This window comes from Alnus glutinosa, chromosome 2, assembly GCF_958979055.1.
Source record: "Alnus glutinosa chromosome 2, dhAlnGlut1.1, whole genome shotgun sequence".
NCBI classification, from domain to species: Eukaryota; Viridiplantae; Streptophyta; class Magnoliopsida; order Fagales; family Betulaceae; genus Alnus; species Alnus glutinosa.
This window is the reverse complement of record NC_084887.1, coordinates 603,399-625,819: the sequence shown is the minus strand read 5'-3', so window position 1 is coordinate 625,819 and position 22,421 is coordinate 603,399. Positions and strand designations below refer to the sequence as shown.

General features: G+C 35.4%; 1 pseudogene; it reads left to right on the top strand.

The window, feature by feature from the left end:
- The first annotated feature begins 9,060 nt into the window (after positions 1-9,060).
- LOC133861598 (protein ACTIVITY OF BC1 COMPLEX KINASE 7, chloroplastic-like) lies at positions 9,061-21,693 on the top strand (annotated as a pseudogene).
- Positions 21,694-22,421: the final 728 nt, after the last annotated feature.

Here is a 22,421-nt window from a genome sequence, read left to right as displayed (position 1 = left end):
AAAATGAGTTTATTAGGATTAAATAAAAATAAATTTATTTAGTGTGGTTAAACAAAGATGTTTTATTTTTGTCTTATGAATTTGTAAATGGCAGTCCTGAAAAGAAAATATAAGTGATATTTTTAGGTTCAAAAGAAATGGAAAAGAAATTAAAATAGAAAAATGAAATAGAAATAGAAAATAAAAGAAAAAGAAAATGAGATAAATTAAATAAGAAGAAAATAAGAAAAAGAAAAAAAAAAAAAAAGGAAAAGAAAAGAAAAAGACTCGGTCAAATGAAAAGGGAAAAGGCCAAATGGCCATTTGACTAAGGGTGTGCATGGGGCGGGGCGGTGCGGGTTTCCGCCTTTTTTGGCCTCGCCCCGCACCTTTGCGGGTTGGAAATTTCCAACCCGCAAACCGCACTTGATAAAGACTAACCGTGCGGGGCGGGTTCGCGCGTGGCGGGGCGGGTATTTTGAGTGGCATTTATGTAATTTTGATTTTATTTTGTAAAAAATAAAAATTCGAAAAAATATTGGTTTTTTTAATAAAAAAAATTAAATTCATATTAATTTTTCACAGAATCTTATGAATGCAAAGTCAAATTTTTAGGAAATCAACTCTGTTTCATTAAATAAAAAAATTATAATTTCAAAGCTTCTTAAATTTAATCCTTCGACATGTTGACACATATCTTTCAATTGTTCTTATTTCCATACAAAAACATTTTTCATGGAATTAGCCTTGTAAACTAAACTAAAAGCCCTATTAATTATAGATAAAATTCTAAGAAACATGATTTTTTCTTTTTTCCTTTTTCCTTTGTGTGGTGCGGTGCGGGGCAGGGCGGGGACCCGCATTTTTTAAAAGGCTAAACCCGCAACCCGCCCCCCATAAATTTCTCAAATTAAGACCTTAACCCGCAGAAAAACCTAAAAACCTGGTCCTCTGCAGGACGGGGTGGGGCGGGTGCTGCGGGGCGGGGCGGGGCGGGGATTGCGGGTTTTGCACACCCCTACATTTGACGCAACAGGTCATGACTCATGGTCTTTGTAAAAAAAAAAAAAAAGAGTGAAATGAAAAGTCAAAAAGAAAAGAAAAAAAAAAAAGAAAGAAAAGTAAATATATGCGTGGGGCAACCTGTGCTCCACTCATCAAACCAAAATGAAGGGCCATTCGGAATAAAAGCGTGCGCCTCAAAAAGAAAAAGAAAAAAGACAAAAGACAAAAAAATTAAAAATAAAATAAAATAAAAATGGAAAAGGGTCATCTGACCCGAAAGAAAAGAAAACAAAGGAGAGGATTTTCTCTTAAGGTTTTTATACAAAAACTTTGATCTACGAAGATCTAACCGTTTAAACTCAAATCCGTCTTAGGTAATGTGATCTATGAAGCTCGATCTACGTTTTCACCGATCGTTTTGAGGTAAAACACTAAACTCGTGTTCTTGAGATTTTGGGTTAAAATCTTAAAATGTGAGTTTAATCTAGTGTTTTCTTTAGGTAATGAGTTACTTGGAACTTGCTTGAGGCCACCCAAACCATGGGTTTTGGTTTGGTGAAATTTTGGTAACTTCACTAAAGCCTAACTTTTGGGTATTTAATTCTAGTGGCGTTTCCATGTAATTAACCCTTAGGAAATGTTATTTGTTAATAATATTATGATTTGGGTTGTGTTTTGGTGATTTGGGTTTAAGTTTGGAAACCCTAATTTGATGGGTTAAATTAATTTAGGGTTTTTTTTTTAAGTTTTTAAAACCTAGATTGTTAATTTATGGATTAATTGTGGTTATAGTGATGATTAATCCCAAAATTAGCTGTGGGTTTTATAAAAATAATTATTTATGGGTTATGTTCTAATGTTAGTAAAAATAAATAATTATGGGTATTTAGTTTAAATAGTATTTGCGAGGTTAACCCTAAGACTTTCTTATGGGTTAATGTTATTTTAAATGTGTTAATGAATTATGTTAATAAGTAAATAATTATTGTAAAAGATTAATAAAAATAATTTTATGGTTAATAATACTAATGAAAATAATTTATAGATTATTGAATATAATTTGGGATTAATATTTGATGTTATAGGTAATTATTTTAGATGGCGATTTTAATGTCTAACCTCAAATAAATACTTTGGGTTAGTGTTAATTGAGTTTAATTAGTGTCTAGATTTATGGGTGTGTAATTGAGACCCTTAAATATTATGGGTTTTCCAAGGGTTAGCTCTTGAGCAATTTAAGAGCTAAATGTCGGTCTAATATTAGAAATGTCAAATAATGTGCAATGTGTTATTCCACAGTGATACATTGCAAGGTGGTGTCTAGGAGATCTAGTGCTTAATATCCACACAGCCAAGGTAAGTATTCTACTCACTGAAAAGTATTATTTTCATATATGATGAATTGTAAAATATATATTGTTTTACAAACTTGAACCAACTGTATATTGATTATGAACTGTTTTGGATGATTTGAGTACTTTTGAGTATATTGAAATTATGATGATGTTTTGAAGTATAAATATGATATGTGAAGTTTATATGAATAGAGTCACTATATGTTATGGTTGGAAGTTTTGAAAACTGTTGCAATGGAACATGAATATGATTTTAGAGTGAGTTAAGTCATGCAAATTGTTTAAGAAATGACATGTTGAATTGTTTATGTTTTTATAAAGAAAGCATGTGTTAAAGGCATGATTCATGAAATGAAATGTATATTGTTTTAAGGCATGAGGCATAAACATATGCACGCTAAACGTGCATCGAAGTGAGGTTCATAGCCCACAGGAAATTATACATGGGTTAGATTCCCATGAGGTGCCTACTTGTGTTAGATTCCCTTGAGGTACTTACGAGGTACTTACTTGGGTTAGATTCCCTTGAGGTCCTCGACCATGGGTTAGATTCCCATGAGGTGCCTACTTGGGTTAGATTCTCTTGAGGTACTAGTACTTAGGTTAGATTCCCTTGAAGTACTCACGAGATATTTACTTGGGTTAGATTCCCTTGAGGTCCTCAACCATGGGTTAAATTCTCATGAGGTACCTACTTGGGTTAGATTCCCTTGAGGTACTAGTGCTTACTTGGGTTAGATTCCCTTGAAGCACTATACTTGGGTTAAATTCCCAAGGCATAAAACAACAAGCATGAGCATGTATAACATTGTTTTTATGAGTGATGTTTTTATACTATGAGTAGTTTTACTAGACGTATTAGTATGCATAAGAGTCTTAATGGAAAAGAATTTATGTATATTTCTATCGAATGGTTGCATGATTTAAATGCCACTGTTTTCTAACTCTCACTAAATCAAAAGTAATATAGTAGGTGAGGATGTATGTAGTTGTTTCCAACAATGAAACTTCTACGTATAAGCTCAGCTGCATAGTATGCTTTAAATGTTTTCTATTAGTCAGTGTTTGCTATATCAGTTATGGGGATTTTCAAACAAAAGTTTATAAAATGGTGGCTGTTATAGTGTACGCATGACTAAAAAGGGAAAAATTGGTTCTTTGCGAAAACTCAGTGAATAGTATACCTCTGAGGTCTTAGTGTAATTATTTATGCTAAGGCGTTGGGCTCATAATTCCACCTGTGCGGATGCGACAACCCTCGCAACCGTGCAGACATTGATACTTTGGTTGCAGGTTCTGCGGATATAGATAATGACTCGTCCACCAAGCATATGAGATGCTATGATTGGAGCACATCGCGACAGTCATAAGTCACGGACTCATGGGTAGTCTGCATTTGGGTATTTTATTTATGGCTCGTGTCATACATGGCATATGTATTTGTTGAGCCTGTATTTTAGTATATAGTCAGTGTAATATGTTTTATAAGCCTCAAATAGATAGACTTGTAAATGACTTTTCTTGTAATTAACTGTTATGTATTGGATATATTTTCGCTTATGATATGTGTTCTGTTGCACAGTGATTATTATATTCCGCTGTTAGATGTCACTCTGATTATCAGGTGCATGTTATGGGGCATGTGCCATATGTTAGCTGAGCGACATGTAGTCGTGCCACTGTGAAGATCTGTTTGTATGTTTTCAAATAAATAATAATAATAATAAAAAACGGGTCATCACAATCTTCAATAAGATCTGATCTATTTCTACGTGAGCTTGCAAAGTTGCAGGTATGTTCTAAATTGACTATGCAGCATGGCGTAGTGAGAAGAAAAATCCACCAACATATAGCTAGTAACACACAACTCATCCACAAAATATTCAAGAAAACTCAAGAAATTGTAGTAAAACTGAAGAAAACTCTTGAAAATTTTCTACCAGCAGCTAGCATCTCATCCTCTCAATCAAGCGAAACTCGATTGTCGCTCAAGCAAACTGTACGTCTTGCTCGAGCAGCCCTCGAGCGAAGGTCAATCGAACTCTGGGATAATTGTTGAATATATCACTAGTATCCCTCCTAGGACACTCTTCCTCCGCTCAAACTTCTCCATTAATAAGTTGTTGGCTATCCGATCTGCATTATCTTCTCACTTATTTATGATTTTAAATAAGTGATTGGCTATCCGATCTGTGGTTTATGACTGTTAGGGATCATTTTTTTTTTTTTTGAAGGGAAGATGTAAACATTTCATTAACACTCTCAAAGGGTACCATAGTTACAGCCAAACTGAGTCAAAACTAGACTCAGACCATTACAGGGACTTAGACTAATACAAGCACCCCAGAACTCAGATCATACTGACAGTTGCTACAAATAAACCTAACCAACAGAAATGTGCCTCTACGTTAACATAGAAACCATTACTTGCACAGGGAGTCGGTCACAAACAATCTGAGCTAAAAAGCAATGACCAGGTTAATTTAACACAGAGCAATCTGTCAAATACAAGAAAACACAAAAAACAAAAGCTACCGTCGGAAGAAAACACAACCGGAGACGGCATGTGTAGCACACGCACCGCCACTGGAGACGGCGTGTGAAACACATGCGCCGCTGCCAGAAGATCCCATGTAGTAGCCGATCAGTAGAAACCCCCGGGCGCCACCAGACACAGCAAAAAGAGACGAGGCATGGCCATCATGCATGGCCCACGGTGTGAAAACACCCTCGCGCATGATGACTACGCGCCGATTACCGACGAGCTTTCCGACCGTAGCAAGCGGCTGCTGGACCAGAGGATGGCGGCGGGCAGGGTTGGGGGGCGCGTGTTGATTAGAGGATGGTGGAATTGCGCAGATCTGGCCTCAAAGATTGTTGAAAAACTAAAGCACAACCAAGCTTTTCTGCCGGTGACATGAGCGGCGGACTCTCCCCCTTCGGAACCTCTCTAGAGTGCTTTCCTCCCAACAAACAAAGAAAACTAAAAAAACACAAACCTCCATAGTCCAAAAGGACTAGGAGGACAAAAACCACTACCGGATCTAATCCAAGGGGACGAAAACCACCACCGAATCTAGTCCGGGGGAACAAAACTCCATAGCCTGAGTGGCTGGGAGACTCTAGTCTCCACTGGAACAATCCATGGAGGAACAAAAAACCTTTATGGCCCTAGAAGGGCTAAAAGGAGAAGCAAACGTTTGACCTCCTCTAGACGAATGTTCGATGTCATGGCCGAACATTCGACCTCTCCTGTCCGCACGTTCGACCTCTTCTATCTGAACGTTTGATGGTCAAGCGAAAAGTCTATTATGAGCATATTAAGATTTAAGGCTTGTTTTAGCTCGAGGTTTAGAACTAATGGTAGGGCTTTTATCAGATTTCGAGGTTGTAGAGCTTTAGGTAGATTTTGTGGAGGAACCCTACGATACAAGTAAAATTTACATTGATAGTTGTTATTATTTTCTTCCCGCATAACATGCTTATTTTATGTATTAAACGTGCATGCATGTTTACGACTCACATGAAATACATTTTTCTTACTATAAACTCTATTTTGTGAAAATGAGCGATAAATAAATAAGATGATGAAAATAACTATTTGTAAATACATGCATGGAAAAGACTGTGAATATATATTAAATTACATTATATGACATGGTACACCGATACGTGCAGAATAATGGCCATGACCTTACTATTATATAGGTTAATCCTATAGTCAAAGAAATTTACTTTTATTGTTTGGTCTTGGATTCGATAGTTGTTTTGTGATCGATGCCACCATTTTTTATTGGTGGTCACTACATATGGACGTCATTAACGGCGTGGGTCACCTGAGGAGTAGATATCTTTGAGTTTTATTTCTTATAGAATGAGACTGATGGATGAACTATGAAGTTAATTAACAGTTAATTAATTTCTCGGAGTATTAAGGTCACTCACTCCAGGAGGGGAAGAGGTAAGAGACATACCTAGTGTTAAGTGTCTCTTAGCATATCTAGGATTATATCATCATGAATTTATGCGTTTTTAACGTGTTTTTCTTTACATTTTCCGGATTGCAGCCAAATCTCCTACAATTGTGAAAGAATCTGAATGGAGTCTATCTGCATGTGCTCCGACAGTCCAAGATGTTTAGGGCACATGGAGCTTCTCATAGTTACAACAGGAATCCTGGTACTGATATATTATGTAATTCTTGATTAATAAAAAAACATAAATTATGTACTTTAGCTCAGAAGTCCAATAATGTTTGGCTTGCTAGTACGCCTAATTACAACCGCTATTTGCGCTCTTTGAAGAAGTTATATTTGACCATCTATGATGCTTCATTGTTTGGATTAAATTCATGTTTTTATTATGATTATTATTATTGTTGTTTTGACTTTCGATGAAGCGTCATTGGTTCAATGCATTATCAAATAAAGACAAAATCTTATACCAAACTTCAAAAAGAAAAAAAAAAAAAAAAAAACATTCATAAGTACAACCACACGTGGGACATCCTATATCACTCCTTTTTATTTTCTTTTTTCTTTTTATTTTCTTTTTTACATATTAAGAGAAAATTTTAAAACTGCCCCTATCCCGGCCGGTTTCAAATCTTATACATGCTTTTGTTAAATCATCACTTGTTTAAAAAGTTTAAGCTGATAGGAATATGTAAATTTAATCATTTAATTAATAATTTAATACTCTATCTAACGTGTGAGTTCAAATTCTCTTTAAATATGTGAGACCCGACACATGAAATATTTAATTGAAATGATGGTGAATTGACGGAGACAAGGTTCGAACTCAAAACCTCTATTATGATATATACCATATTAAATAATTGCTTATCCCAAAAACTTAAAGTAATAAGAAAAATTTAATCATTTAATCAATATTTTAACAACTTTAATGTGAATCTTAAACAACAACGTACACGTTATGTAGTATTCATTCGTTCATAAGAAACATAAAATACACATTTTATTGGGTTCAAAACGACTTGCTAGGAAATTAAGGAAGAAGCTGATGGTGACCACACGATTGTTTGGACCAAATGATACTTTTTTTTTTTAATTTTTTTTTTTCACTTTAATATTAATATATTATTTTATTTCCTTACTTAATGCTATAATTTTTTTTCAAGGCTTATTTCAAGAATTGAGTGTTAGAGATTTATTAGTTTTTAAGATAATCAAATGATATTAATGCATTTTTTAATTATTTTTTTACCATAAATTATGGCCTTAATTATATAATATTAATAGTAATTAACGCCTTAAATAGCTTTATATAAAATAAATTTTAATTAATATTTATTAATTAATTAAAAGGCCTTATTAAATTGAAAGTATTAGGCGATTGCCTAATCTGCTAGGGTAGAGCCGGCCTTATTAATTAAATTGAATATTTTGAGAGCCCAACACGCATCAACAACGTAGCCCAACACGCATCAATAATGCCCGCCTTACACTAAAGTCCGAGTGCAATCATGAGTTGTTGGTATTGTATACAGTACGAACGATTTATGTGAAAGGGTATTTTTCAAAGATTTTTGCACCGTCCAAATTATATTGTTTCCCCACGATCCGATTGGGACTCACCTGTCTTCGGGATCCAACGACTTTATGGGAATGGTTTGGCGTTGAAATATTGTTCTACATGATTTTTTTTTTTTTTTTAAATAATTCTATTGTAGAGTTTCTACCAAACTATATTTAATTTAATTTAGCTTGTCTTTTTCTTGTCACCCAAAACCAAAGTGATCACCTTTTTTTTTTTTTTTTTTTTTTTTTTAAGTACATTGAAACCGAACTACAAAACAAACTAAAAGCAAATAAAAAGAACTATAAACCTAATAAACTAGTGGGAAATGGATCTTTCCCGCTTACAATAAGAACAGAAGAAAGAGGAGGAGGAGTAGTGAGAATGCGGTCAGAAAAAGATCTGGCTGCAGACCAATGTGCTACTGAATGAGTACAGAAGTTTACACTTTTATTGACTTTTTTAGCACTCCAAGAAATAGATGCCGGGATTAAGCCAATAATATCATATATAATAGGAGAAATGTGCCAGTCAAGAAGATTCTGAGGATGTTGCAAAGACGAAATAGCCATTTGAGAGTTATTTCCAATAATAAAATTATTAAAATTTAGAGAGCATACCAAAAGCAAGTAAGCGTGCGGCTAAGGACTCACCATAATTGGAAAGATAGGGAGGGCGTATTTGGGACATCATATATATGAAAGAAAGAAAAGCAAAACGCCCGTTGGCCTCACAAGACAAGAGTAGATGGCTCAAGTCACGACACAGTTACTTTGTCCAATAAGATTAATTATAGTAGCTTTCAGTTGATGATCCAAACAGACCCTCAGTCGACTAGAAAACAAGGACGGCGGCCCCGGCAACTCTAGCTTGTACACGTTCCTAGTACGTTGTTGCTCCATCTTTTTCCGATTTTGGCCTGCTCTTATTTAATTTAATGTATTAATTAATTACATCCTACGTTCAGATCACAATATATTATATATATATATACAAGGTCCACCTTCCACTCAAGTTCTTTGCCACTCAGATTCAAGGTTTATACACTTCTTCATTTAATTAATTGGTTGAAGTATATATTGAAGATTTGGTGCTGAATACATTGATTGAATCTTTTCATCTGGGTCCTCTTTGGTTCCAGTGAAAAATGATAAAATCAACATAATTGGTGGCATTCTTGTTGAAGACTTCAAGTCTTGTACTGTTTTGTGTTTGCTGTAAGGAAGATGATTCAATTACTAAACTGATTTGACGACCTATCTTGCTTACAGTTGATGGGCTTTGTGATTGCTGTATTAGTCAACCGTTTTTTTAAGGATCTTGAAGCTTAATTACAACTCTTCTCTCAGTAATATATTAAGTTCTTATAAGTTTTCTGGTCGTGTTAATGTTGTGTCTTTTAGAAAAACCCATTTTATCACTTCTCCATTTCACTGTTTAGCTTACTGTTTCTCCACTAAATTTATTTGTTCTGTAGCTACAGCTGTTAATATTGCTTGAATATGGAGTTGATAAATCAAGGAAGACCACTAGACAGCCTTAGTTTCTCAAGATCGATTTCAATTCGTAAGTTCTCAAAGTTGGACGGATCAGCATGCAGTCCACTTAGGACTACTTACAAGTTTTATAAGCATCAAGTGGAAATGCGACAGTCTGAATCATCCTCAAGATTTGCTACCAATGGAAGAGCAGTTAAAATGGTACCAGCAAGTGAAGTAGTGAAAGACATGATAGCGAATGGTTCAAGGCAGGTTGTTAATGGAGCAAATCTGGTTAGAAGACAACCTAGTCCAGCCCCAGTAAGAAAACCAAAAGTTAAACAACTTCCACCAGTGGAGGAGCTCAAGGTTTTGCCCTCAGATGAAGGTTTCAGTTGGGCCAATGAAAACTATAATTCCTTGCAAAGGAGTATAGATGTTTGGTCTTTTGTTGTGTCTTTGTGGGTCCGTGTTCTGTTGGACACTGCAAAATGGGCATATTTGGGAGGCTTCACAGAAGAAAAGCAGGTGCATGGGGTTGTGAAACTGTTGCTGTACTTGCTATTTTGGTTTTTGCCATTATATCGAGTAATGTTTTTTGCACAACTTTTATACTATTTTAACAATTTTTTTTAAAGATTAACCATTGAATATTTAGGGTTCAAATGTAGTAAAATAAGTTCAATGGTTGATAATAAAAAAAAAATAGTTAAAGTTGTGCAAAAATTGTGTGTAAAAATTATGCAAGAAACATTACTCCGTTACATTATACAATTAGTTAAGCTTCTTGGTTTTGTAGTTTTTGTTTTGCCTCAGTTTCAATCAGATCGATTTCCTTATACAGAAAAACAGAAGGCAAAAAACTGCCTCTTGGCTGCGGGAACGTGTGCTGCAGCTTGGTCCAACATTTATTAAACTTGGACAGTTATCTTCAACAAGGACAGATCTATTTCCACGCGAGTTTGTGGATGAGCTTGCAAAGTTGCAGGTACCTTTTGATTTCTGTTGTCATCCTAATTCTAAATGGGCTATGTCGATCTACTCACGTATTTATGGTTTTAAATGCAGGCATCCTGTTAGACTGTTAGTCCATTTATTTATCAGATAATAAACTTGAATATCTGATTTTCACGTACAAAATCTATGTGACATATATATATATATGCAGGCATCCTGTTAGACTGTTAGTCCATTTATTTATCAGATAATAAACTTGAATGTCTGATTTTCACGTACAAAATCTATGTGATATATATATATATATAATTCAGGATAAGGTCCCCGCCTTCTCACCAGAGAAAGCAAGAGGCTTCATTGAGAGTGAACTCGGAGCTCCCATCAACATATTGTTTAAGGAATTTCAAGACCGGCCAATTGCTGCTGCTAGTCTTGGTCAGGTACGTGTTCGATTCATGTATACTTGTTTTACTTTAATTACTTGTTGCACTTTATGTAGCTTGAAGGATAACATGATAAAATGCATTTATTGTTGGAACATTAATTTAGACCATCCCCATACAAATATGGAAAAATAAGATAATTTTATAGAAAAAATCATGAGTTTGAACCTTATTTCCGTAATTCACTATCTCACAATAACTCTAGATTGGTTCCCCACATAGTACTTCTTTCTTGAGAGTTTTCGTTTTTTGCTGATTTAAAATTAGAGTCCTGTTTTAATTAATAATTAGGTTCATCGGGCTATCCTGCATAATGGAGAGAAAGTAGCGGTAAAAGTTCAAAGACCTAGTCTCAAGAAGCTTTTTGACATTGACTTACGTAAGTAATGCACATTTTTCATTTGATCAGTAATGCTACTTACCACACCTATTTTACATTGACCACTTAAAAACTTGATATATTGAATTACGTTGTATTGTCATGGTACAGGAAAGTATTAGCAACATTTGCGTTATATTCCAAAAAATTTAGTCAAAATTATAATTACAAGTGTCTTAAAATTATTTATAAAGCTCAATTCCACTTAGTACATAAGTAGTGCAGGCTTGGCTCCTATGCGATGCCTTTATAATCCACCCGTTGGGGCGCTGAACAACAGCCACCCAACAAACACCTAAACTTCCTATCAATTTTTTTCTTTTTCTTTGCGTAGTTTTCAAAATCTGGGACCGTTTGTTTCCATAAAAAAAAAAATCTATTACACCCTGTATATATTGCAATGGATCCAAATCCGGCTTAATTAGTGACATGCTTAATATTGCTGCATGTCATTCTTGGGTGACTCTTTGAAAATCAGCAGTTTTAGGGGGTTATAATCTTCGCTGCTTGCATATATGTAGGAAATCTAAAGCTAATTGCAGAGTATTTTCAGAGAAGTGACACTCTTGGTGGTCCAACAAGAGATTGGATCAGCATATATGAAGAATGTGCAACGTAAGTAGCAAGCTTCAACTAGTTAATTTCTATGTTAATTAATTTCTTGAGATATTTATTGTATAATAAGTATGATCCATGTAAATAATAAGAAAAGAGATATGGACCTCTCATATATTGTTGCTTTCAGGGTTTTGTATCGAGAAATTGATTATATAAATGAAGGGAAAAATGCAGATAGATTCCGCCGAAATTTTTGAAATACAAAGTGGGTCCGAGTGCCGGTATGTTAATTTCTTGCACATCAAGACTATAAGATCATTAAAGTGATCAATAATACTATTTAGTATACTGCTATATGACTACCATGCAATTGAGATGATGTGGCAGGAAAAATGAGTATTCAGATCAATAAGGGCTTGTCAAAAAAATAAAAAATCTAAGAGTTGATTTTCACTGACACGTCATTTCCGTCGTATGATAGTCGTATATCAATCTACTAAATATTATATTCTCTTTTGAAGTTGCTGGTTTCTCACTTTGACAGCATCTTTTTTGTGACGACCTTTTTATTTATTTATTTATTTTTTCATACAAAACATTTCATAAATATTAATATTTTAAAATACAAATAGATCCTCACAGTAGCACGACGATGTGTCACAAAGCTAATATATAGTACACACTCCATAATATGTACCTTATAATCAAAGTTACATCTATTTAACTATGCAGCGGAAAACATAAATTTAATAGCGGAAATCACATCTTAAACATCTATCGCAAATTAATAACAATCGTCATTTAAAATCTATTTATTTAAGTTTTTCCTCAATATAAATACATAACAGAAATGACTTTTATACGATAACAAGTGACACAGGTGTCACAAGCCATAAACAAAACCTATAAAACTGAGGACGCCTATGGTCCTGCAATTACGACCGTTGCGGCAAGCTTCGGTCATAATATCCCAAATGCACATCTACAATCCCATCAACAACGACCGAAGTACCTATAGCCAAATGAACATCTATACGGTTGTGGGGGTTGGCCACATCTGTATAGGTAAAATGATGAGTTCATCACTTCAGTACATAATACTGAGACCTCAGTGATATTAAACTAACTGAGTTTTCGTAATGAACCAACTTTCTTTTATAGTCATGCGGGCACTATAACATCTACCAAATTTATAAACCTTTGTTTTGAAAACCCCCATAGTTGATATAGGAAACACCAACTATTACAAAACATTTAAAACATACTACGTAATTGGACCCATACATAGAAGTTTCATTGGTTTGGAAGCAACTACGTACACACCCACCTACAATAATACTTTTATGTTGGTAGCTTAAATGCACAAAGATCTAACGTTATCAACTGTGATATCACCATGCCTCAGGGCATCATAACTTCATATCTATGGCACATAGTTGTCCATGCGGTTACTAGAGTAAAACTCTGATATCCAGACACTTCTTACTGATGTACCATGACAATCCATCTACTTACTCCCAAAATACACTGATATACCAACCAATAGCATCACATCCAAGTACACCAAGCTTAAAACATGTCATTTTGCTCTTTAGTACGAGCATACTATCATCCCCCGAATATGGTTAACACCAAATTTTAGGGCATTACAATTTCATGTCTATGTCACATAGTTATCCATGTGGTTACTAAAGTAAAACTCTGATATCCAGACACTTCTTACTGATGTACCATGACAATCCATCTACTTACTCCTAGGACACTGTATTACTCATACCGAACAATGACAATACTCTTGCACCTCCACGCTCAATGTTCTTAAATCATGCAACTAGACGATAGAAGTATACATAAGTTTTTTGCCAGTAAAACTTTTAGGCATACAAATACGTCTAGCATAAAAATCACAATATTATATATCATGAAAACACCACACAATTTAAACAATGATATGCATGCTCATGATTGTCTTTTCATTCATTGTGAGGCTTACCCTCCCTTTCATTCTTATGTTCATGTTTTATACTTTAAAATTCAAACTCTATACTCTTATTCTTTGCAAATCATGTTTTCTTCAAATTCAATAAACCAATCAACATGAAATTTTATCATTGTACTTTGCATAATTTAAACCTCAACCGCAGCTCACATTCAAACACTTTAAATCAATTCAACACATTTTATAACATCATTGATATTATTTGAACATAATTGAAACTACTCAAATCAACCAAAACAAATATATTCAACATACAATTGTTTCAGATTTACGAAACAATATATATATTTTGCAATTCTAATATACATAAAAATAATAATTTCTTAGTAAGTAAAATATCACCTGGCTGCATTGGACTCACGACTCGAACTCAACATTAGAAAACCCATTGAAGTCTCCAATTATGACATGACCTTGCAAATACTAATAATGTTAGACTATGCTATAGAACTCGTTCTAGGACACTTAAACTACCTGCAAGCTCACATGTCGCGTTACCCTCTTCTAAGACTAGCTAGGTACCTTGGCTACCATTAGGTTAATCACAGAACCAAGATTCCTATTTTATCTTGTTTATTAATACAATGATGTATTTACTATTTTATTAGCTTATTTATTACTATTGTATCACATTATCTATTTTAACCCTTTTTATAGCTTGCCATTTATTTACTAAGTTAACAATATATATACTTAAGCCATATACATGTATATGTATACATATGTACATATACACATACCACACTTAATCATAATCTATTGATGCACATAAATATCATGTTTACATGGATAGATGAACTAATTACTAAGTTACCTCCTATTGGATTCAAAGTACATTTATGTATTTCTACATCCTTATTAATTCATATTTGTTGTCTAAGGGTTACATGGATAATTAACATTTCACGGCATTCACATCTTAACCATTACTTTTAATGCTCAACCCTTTTTAGTCGTTAACCACCCTAGTAGTTTAGATTATGGAACATTAATCTTATTTAACGCACTAATTCAATAACTCTGTAGATTATATTACAATCACGTATTGAATATATATTCGTTTACTAAAGCTTATACTTTCACCCCAAAGCTAAACATTACACCTAGGCTCTAGGTTAAACTCATGCCTAGCTTAACTTATCCCAAATGGTCCGTTGCAAAGAATTCAACTGTTTACCATAGCTACCCATCAAATTAGGTTCCAAAATAACCATTATTCCTAACCATTTAGCTGATCAAAACAGCCACTTAAAATTCATAAAATATAAATCATAGTCCTTACAATCTCTATTCTAACAATAAGCCAAGATTCTCCAACAACCAAATCTTCAAAATCCATGACCATTCATCAAAACAAATCAAAACCCCTTTACATATAATCGGCCATAGCCATTAAGGGCTACCCAAAAATCAACATCACAAATCCAACCAAACATCACACGGCCATAGGGATCATGAGTTACCAAATCAACCCAAATCACCAATATATAAACCACAAACATTACACACCACATAAAAACTACACCTTTCAAAATCTCACTCTCTATTCGGCTACCACATCAAAGGATCCCAAAATCAATTTCGAATTTCCATCAAACAATACTATAGAAACTTAATTAAAATCCACCCATCAAAGCCCCAACTCACATCCATAAACATTATCAAAATGCCTCCTTAAACACGGCCCACACACACATGTAAGCATAATCCAACAATTTCCATTATGAAACTAACACCTAAAGGTCACCTAAACCGATAATTCATAACAAATCAATATACCCATACAAGCATAACAAGAAATCTAACCATTCGGCCATAACCTAAAAAATCAATCTCTATTCTCAGTTAATATTAACCCTAAAACACCAATCCAAACAATAACCCATAAAATCACATTCTCGTAAGTAAAGCACCCACATATACACATACATAATCGGCAAACTCAAGGAGGCCATCAAAGTATCCCTTCGGTCATCTCCAAATATATGGACAAACTCAAACTCAATCCAAATAGCCACCAAAGTCTCATTTGAAATCAAAGCCAAAGACCCATTCGGTTAACTCTACAAAAATCCCCTTGAAAACCTCAAATTTCATACCCCAAAAATCATCTTAACCGAAACAAAACAATGGCTAGAAAAACTACCAAAACCGAAACCATATAAGGGGAAAACATCATCCGGCCAACTCCCAAAAACCCATTCTGATTCAACTACCAAATAGCGAAATAACCAACCTGAAAATCATACCCATATGTTGTTCTACCAAAAATCAAGAAATATACAAGCAACAATCAAAGAAGAGGAAGAGATTTGTCTCACCGGAACAAGGCCGAAGTTCATGGCCTAGCTATTGCCACCACGTCCTGATGGTAGCCTGACCACCGAGCTCCAAAATCACACCACCACCAGTCGGGCCATCCTCTACACACACACACACTCTCTCTCTCTCTCTTGGCAGCTCTCACTCTCAACTCCAAATTCTCTCTTCTCATGGACGGGTTTGGGGCAGCGAACAACAGGGAAATGAAGGAATATAATAGGAAGAAAGAAAAGAGAAGAAAGGAAGAGGAAGGGGTTGCTGCTGTGTGACAGAACCAAGAGAGGAAGGGACGAAGAAGGGAGAAGAAAAGAAGAAGAGAAGAAGGGAGAGATCATGCAGTGAGAGAGAGAGATCTGAATCTGCATGAGGGAGAAAGAGAAAAAAGATAAGGAAAATGTTATTTGCACTACAGGGGTACAACAGGGGCACAACACCTTCTCACATGGGGGTGGGTCTCAGTGTGTGGAGCCCACCTCCATGTGAGGGGGTGTTGTGGCCCTGTTGTGCAAATAACAAGTCCCAAAAGAGAAAAAGAAGAGAAGAAAAAGAGATAGGGTGGGACACGTGTCGTGCTATGAGTGGCTGGAAAAAGATGGGGTAATCTTTTCCTAGCCATTCAGATAACGACATGTGGCAGGGGAATATTACATTTTATTTTAAAGCCTCGACTTTTATTAATTACATTAGGACCCCATTATATTAAAATCTTATCTTTTGATAATTAATATATAACCTCTTATTTAAATTAAATTCATTCTATCCATAAAATTAGTTATTTATTATTCTTATTCTATTATTTATTTTAAACACATTTTATTTCCATAATACTAATATTATCACTTAAAATCTAACTATTGGTCCATCTAATTAATAAATATAATTTATTAATTGCTAAATGTCCTATTTATTTTTCTTGGTCTATACATTTTCCCCCCTTCTAGCTGGTTTATTGGGATTATACTGCCTCAAAGGTGTTGACCATGGAGTATTTACCGGGTTTGAATATGAACTAATGCATTTATTTTGGTTCAAGTTTAAATTATTCTACATTATTAAGCCACCTTATTTTATTGGATTTTGATCTCCTAGAATTCTTTTCTTGAATTTCCTGGAATGAAAGAATGGGTGCGGGCCTAGGGTACCCGAGCTGGTAGGCCCTACACTCATTTCCGATTGGAATTTCTTGAAATTCGGACAAGGAATTCGAGGAAGAGATGTCAATCTTTATTTTGTATTGATAACAATTAATGATCTTGTTGTGTGATCACTTCTATGGATAGGGATTAAGATAAATCAAGTAGATATGCTAGATTCACATGGTTATAATCGGACTCAGATAGCATCACAGGCAATCGAAGCGTATTTAATTCAGGTCAAGACTTTCTTTCTTCCTTACCATACCATGAGTTGCATGCCTTTAATTCTCATATTAGTGTTTTAGTTTCCTGCTTTTATTTCTTCAGATACTTGGAACTGGTTTCTTTCATGCCGATCCTCATCCTGGAAATCTTTCTATTGGTGTGGATGAAGCAGTACTCATCTATTATGATTTTGGAATGATGGGAGAAATAAAATCTTCCACCCGGGAGAGACTGCTTCAACTTTTTTATGCTGTTTATGAGCGTAATACAATGAAGGTCTGCTTTCAATCTTTAAACATCTTCACCTGAAGGGATCCAAGTTAGGGTTAAACTTTGGTCGTTTATGCATTGGACAAGGATTCTCTCCATTTCATAATCATGATTAATATTGTTGCATCTAACAGTATAAATGATCAAAAGCAACAATGTGCAGGTTGTCCAAAGCCTAGTTGATCTTGAAGTACTTCAGTCCACATGCGACATGTCATCAGTAAGGGTCATGCATGCAATAGCTACCAACATCTTGAATAGAATTGGTTGCTTACTAGTATTATTTTCAAGCATATTTGGGCTCCAAAGAAACTAGTATTAGCCATCTTATTAATTAACCTTTCTGTTCTTTCCTAGGTAAGGAGATCTCTGCAGTTTTTCTTGGACAATTTGTTGAGCCAGAAACTGGATCAGCAGCAAACTTTCGCTGTAATTGGTGAGGTATGCAAGGATCAAGTCACCAAAAGTAAAATCAAACAGGGTTGGATTAAGCACAAATTAATCCAAAAAAAATCTTTCTCATCAATTTTTTATTTTTTATTTTTTTTTATTATTTTTTTTCTTTCTAATTGAATAAGGAAAGAGTTATCAGGGCCGAACCTTCCCACTCTTGATCCGAAGGAATAATAAGTGGACGATCCTATAAACAAAAAAAGGGGTGGGCTTGCTAATAATAGACCTAAACCAAACTAAAACAATGCTGAAATAATTATGAAGGGTAAGAAATGGGTCAAACAAGTGATCTGGTCCTCTCAATTGGCCGCACAAGGCAGTTATAGAAGTAGAGAAGAGGCACAGATTAAGGCAAACCTATATGTACTCTCACTTGAGAACAACGAAAACCACCGTGAAAAATAGATGACTTCTATTTTAACCGTGTGTGTGTGCACAATGTGTTAACAAAATAATATAAATGCGAAATTTAAATGACACAAGAATTTTGTTAATGAAGTGGAAACTCAATCAAAAGAAAAGCCACTTCGGGGCAGCCAAACCCAGGATATCTACTATTCAGAAGACAAAGCTAGTTACAAAGTAGTAACACTCACATACCCTTATGCAATGGTCGTACCTTGAATTCTGACGTGTAACCCAATACGAACGTCTTCCAACCAAGTCATCTATTTGAAGGGGTCTTCAATAGAATAATTTACCTTAAGGCCAACTCCTAAGATAGACTTTAGTTTCAGCACAACAACAGCACACAACGACAACGGCTAGAGAGTGTGCGGATCAGCACAACAACTCCTAAAATATACTCCCTAAGCTCTACGGAATTCAATACCGAATTCTTACAAATAACATGCCTAGGGCCTCTATTTATAGGCTACAGAAACCCAAAACCGACTCTGATACGATTTTCCTAGTCGGCGTCCAAATGGTAGTTAAGGGCGTCCAGACGAACAATTGTGCAACCGGCTTTCCAAATTCACTTGATTTTCTTTCCTAAATAGGGCCGCGTCCAAACGGTGTTGCCCTAGCGTCCGGACGGTTGAACTTTTCCTGCACGACTTGCCTTATCAAGAATAGCATCCGAACGGGAACACCACATCGTCTAAACGGTTGCAGCTGTCTTCCCATATCTGTGTTTTGGAAAGAAATCCCATAACTTGTCAAACACTGAAAGGCATCCGGACGTGTTGCTGAGACGTCCAGACGGATGCAACCTAGAACAGTTCAAAGCTTTTGGACACAGAGGGACGTCTGAACAGAAAGTTCTTTTCGTCCTGACGGATGATGCTTGATAGATGAGAGTCCGAATGGACTGATGCAAAGGAGCTGAACAACACTGTTTTGATTTCTGTACAGAGTTTTCTAGAAGCTCATAACTGAAGAGTTGACTTTGAATAAAACATCATCCCTGTATATAAAAAGCATCATTACATAGAAGTGATTTTGTCTAGCGGAATGCAGCCAATTATTTAACTAACACATCGAAAGGAGGCCAAAGCAGTAGAAGCGTTGTTAGAGTTTGAATCTCAAACTACAGAAAAGTGAGGCACATACACAAATCCAGATAAACCCATGTAACATAAAAAAAATATAAACAAATAAACAACAAAAAAAAAAACCCAAAAACAACTTCTTCAACGTCTGGTGGAGCGAAGCATGAGACCTAGCGTTGACACGTGAGATCCGTGTTTCGGAGCATGAGAGCCACACTCCGGCCTGTGGAAAGCGGAATGAGGCACAACCGGTGGCTTCGGGGAGCTGGAACGCGGGTGAGTGCAGTGGAGTGGCACGCGGAGGCAAGGACCATCGGAGGAACGTAGATCTAGCTTTTAAAAAACCAGATCTAAGAACTTTGATAAAATCAGCCACCCACATGGGGAAGAAGATGGCGAACGAGGAAGAGAATGAGACCGGCACAGTGGAATAGCCAAGACACTGAGGTTGCGATTCCGGGCGGGACAAGTTGTACGGGACGATGGATAAAATCTCATGAGAGATGAGGAGGGCTAGAGAAACCTCTAGCCAAACAGCAACATAAGCAAAATAAATAAATAGATGAAAGAGAAGGAGGAGAGGAGGGAAGAGATGAGGTCCTTCCTTCCCTCCTCCTTGAGTCGGCTGAAACGAGAGAAAAAAAATGTGTTTCTGTATGAAAGAGAATAGAGAAAGAAAGGCGTAAGAGATAAGAAGATGAGGTTATGTTTGTTGATGTGTTTTGGGAGGTGTTTTCTGTTTTTGTTTTGAAAAATTTCTCTGATCTGACATGACATAAAGGTATAAACCATTTTTGTGTTTTAAAAAGTATTGTGTTTTGGGTTGTTTGTTAATAATTTTGTTTTAAGAACATAAATAATTTTTTTTAACAAATATAACCAATGGAATTCTTCTGGCAGGATTTATTCATGATAGCACTAGATCAGCCACTTTGGTTTCCATCCACCGTTACCTTTGTCTTGAAAGCATTTTCAACCCTTGAAGGTGCGCTCCCTCTTTCTCTCTCTCTTGCATGTTTCTCGTGCTTTACTTCCAATGTAGAAATCATGCTAGTGTAAATGTGAAATTTGTTTATATATGTTGAATGATGAGAACTAGAACTTTATTAATGTATGATATTTCCTACTGAAATCTTTGCTTACAAGAATAGGATACATCCTTGATCCAGATTTTTCCTTCATAAAGATTGCTGCACCTTATGCACAGGTTTCATACCTTTAATATAATTTAGACTAACTGTCTTTTGTAGCCTTTTAGCTACGCATTTGAAGTATAGCAATCATGCTTCACAATATGTACAGGAGCTTTTAGATGTAAGACAGAAGCAGCAGTCTGGGACACAACTTGTGGAAGAAATAAGAAAACAAGCTGATGAAGTACCACATCTTGTTTGCTTTCCCTTCTTTCAGTTCCTTGTTATGGTTGCAACCATTAAAGAAATATCTTGTAATGTTAGATGTCTATAGGCATTCGCATTAAAAGCATTTGTTTATGTATTATCAGGCCAGAACCTGTACCATATCCATGCCATACAGAGTTCGGCGGATAGAAGAATTTGTGGAACAGCTCGAGTCGGGGGACTTGAAACTCCGAGTCCGGGTGCTTGAGGTTCTCTCTTTAACACTTTCAGATGATATTTGTTGGATATTATCACTTTCTGTTAAGTGATAAATCCATCTCAATAGATCTTGCTGCACTGAAGAATCTTTCTTTTCATTCTGTATTTCTAGCATCATTTCTCATTGAAATAACAAAAGTTGCATTTTTTAGTCTGAAAGAGCCGCTCGGAAAGCAACTGTACTACATATGGCAACTATGTATATGGTATTTGGAGGCACCCTGCTAAATCTTGGGGTCACTTTTGGCAGTCAAGGCAGTCATGTGCTTGCAAATGGATCATTCATTGGTGCAGGTGACCTTGGGTGGAACCAAAGGCTTTCACCATGAATATAATTCTTCTCATGCGTAAAGCTTTAGTTCACATTCACCAGATCATGTGCTGAAAGTAATTTATTTATCAAAATGCAGGAGTTTTTATGGCACTGTTTCGTAGGTGTATGCAAAAGGAGAAGAAGCTTGATAGATTTGAGAAGATGATATAATTTCTTGCCTTACATGTCAATTCTGCCTTCATGTTTGACAGATCTTGGTCTACATTTTTCAGTCTAAGTTGTTTTTTCTTTCATAAGCATACACAAGCAATATGCCTTGTACTATACAGAACATGATTAAAATAGGGAAATGTACAAGGCGGGGGAAGGGGGAATCTAAAGGGGAAAAAATCAGAAAAATTATGAATTTTAATTTGGGTGAATAAATACATACCGGCAAAGTCTTTTTTTTTTTTTTTACCTATTTCAACTTCATACTATTTCTTTTCAGCAGAGGTAACAAGAGTCACGATTCTACCACATAGATCTTTTATAGTAATACCAGCAATTGGAAACCAAAAAAAAAAAAAAAAAAACGGTGGTCCTGTAAGCATGAATACAATTAGCTACATTATGGTTAAATTTATGATATGTAGCTTAATGATGTACCAACAACAATATTTAGTGACGCCGGAGAGAATAGTGATTATTCTGCAGGCTAATCAACAAGTAATTTGCAAGGAAGAAAAACAGGAAATGCACCCCAAAAACAGAGAGAAACTCTGAATTCGATAAAATTATCAATAAACAACAACTATTGGAAAACGCCCACAAATTGGGCTTATATAGCTGAAAATCAGGTCTTTAGCAGAATTTTACCAAAAATAGCAAAATCTCGAAAACCATAATAAAACGAAATACGGAATAAAATAAGCAGTCTGCCAAAAATTTGGCCCAAA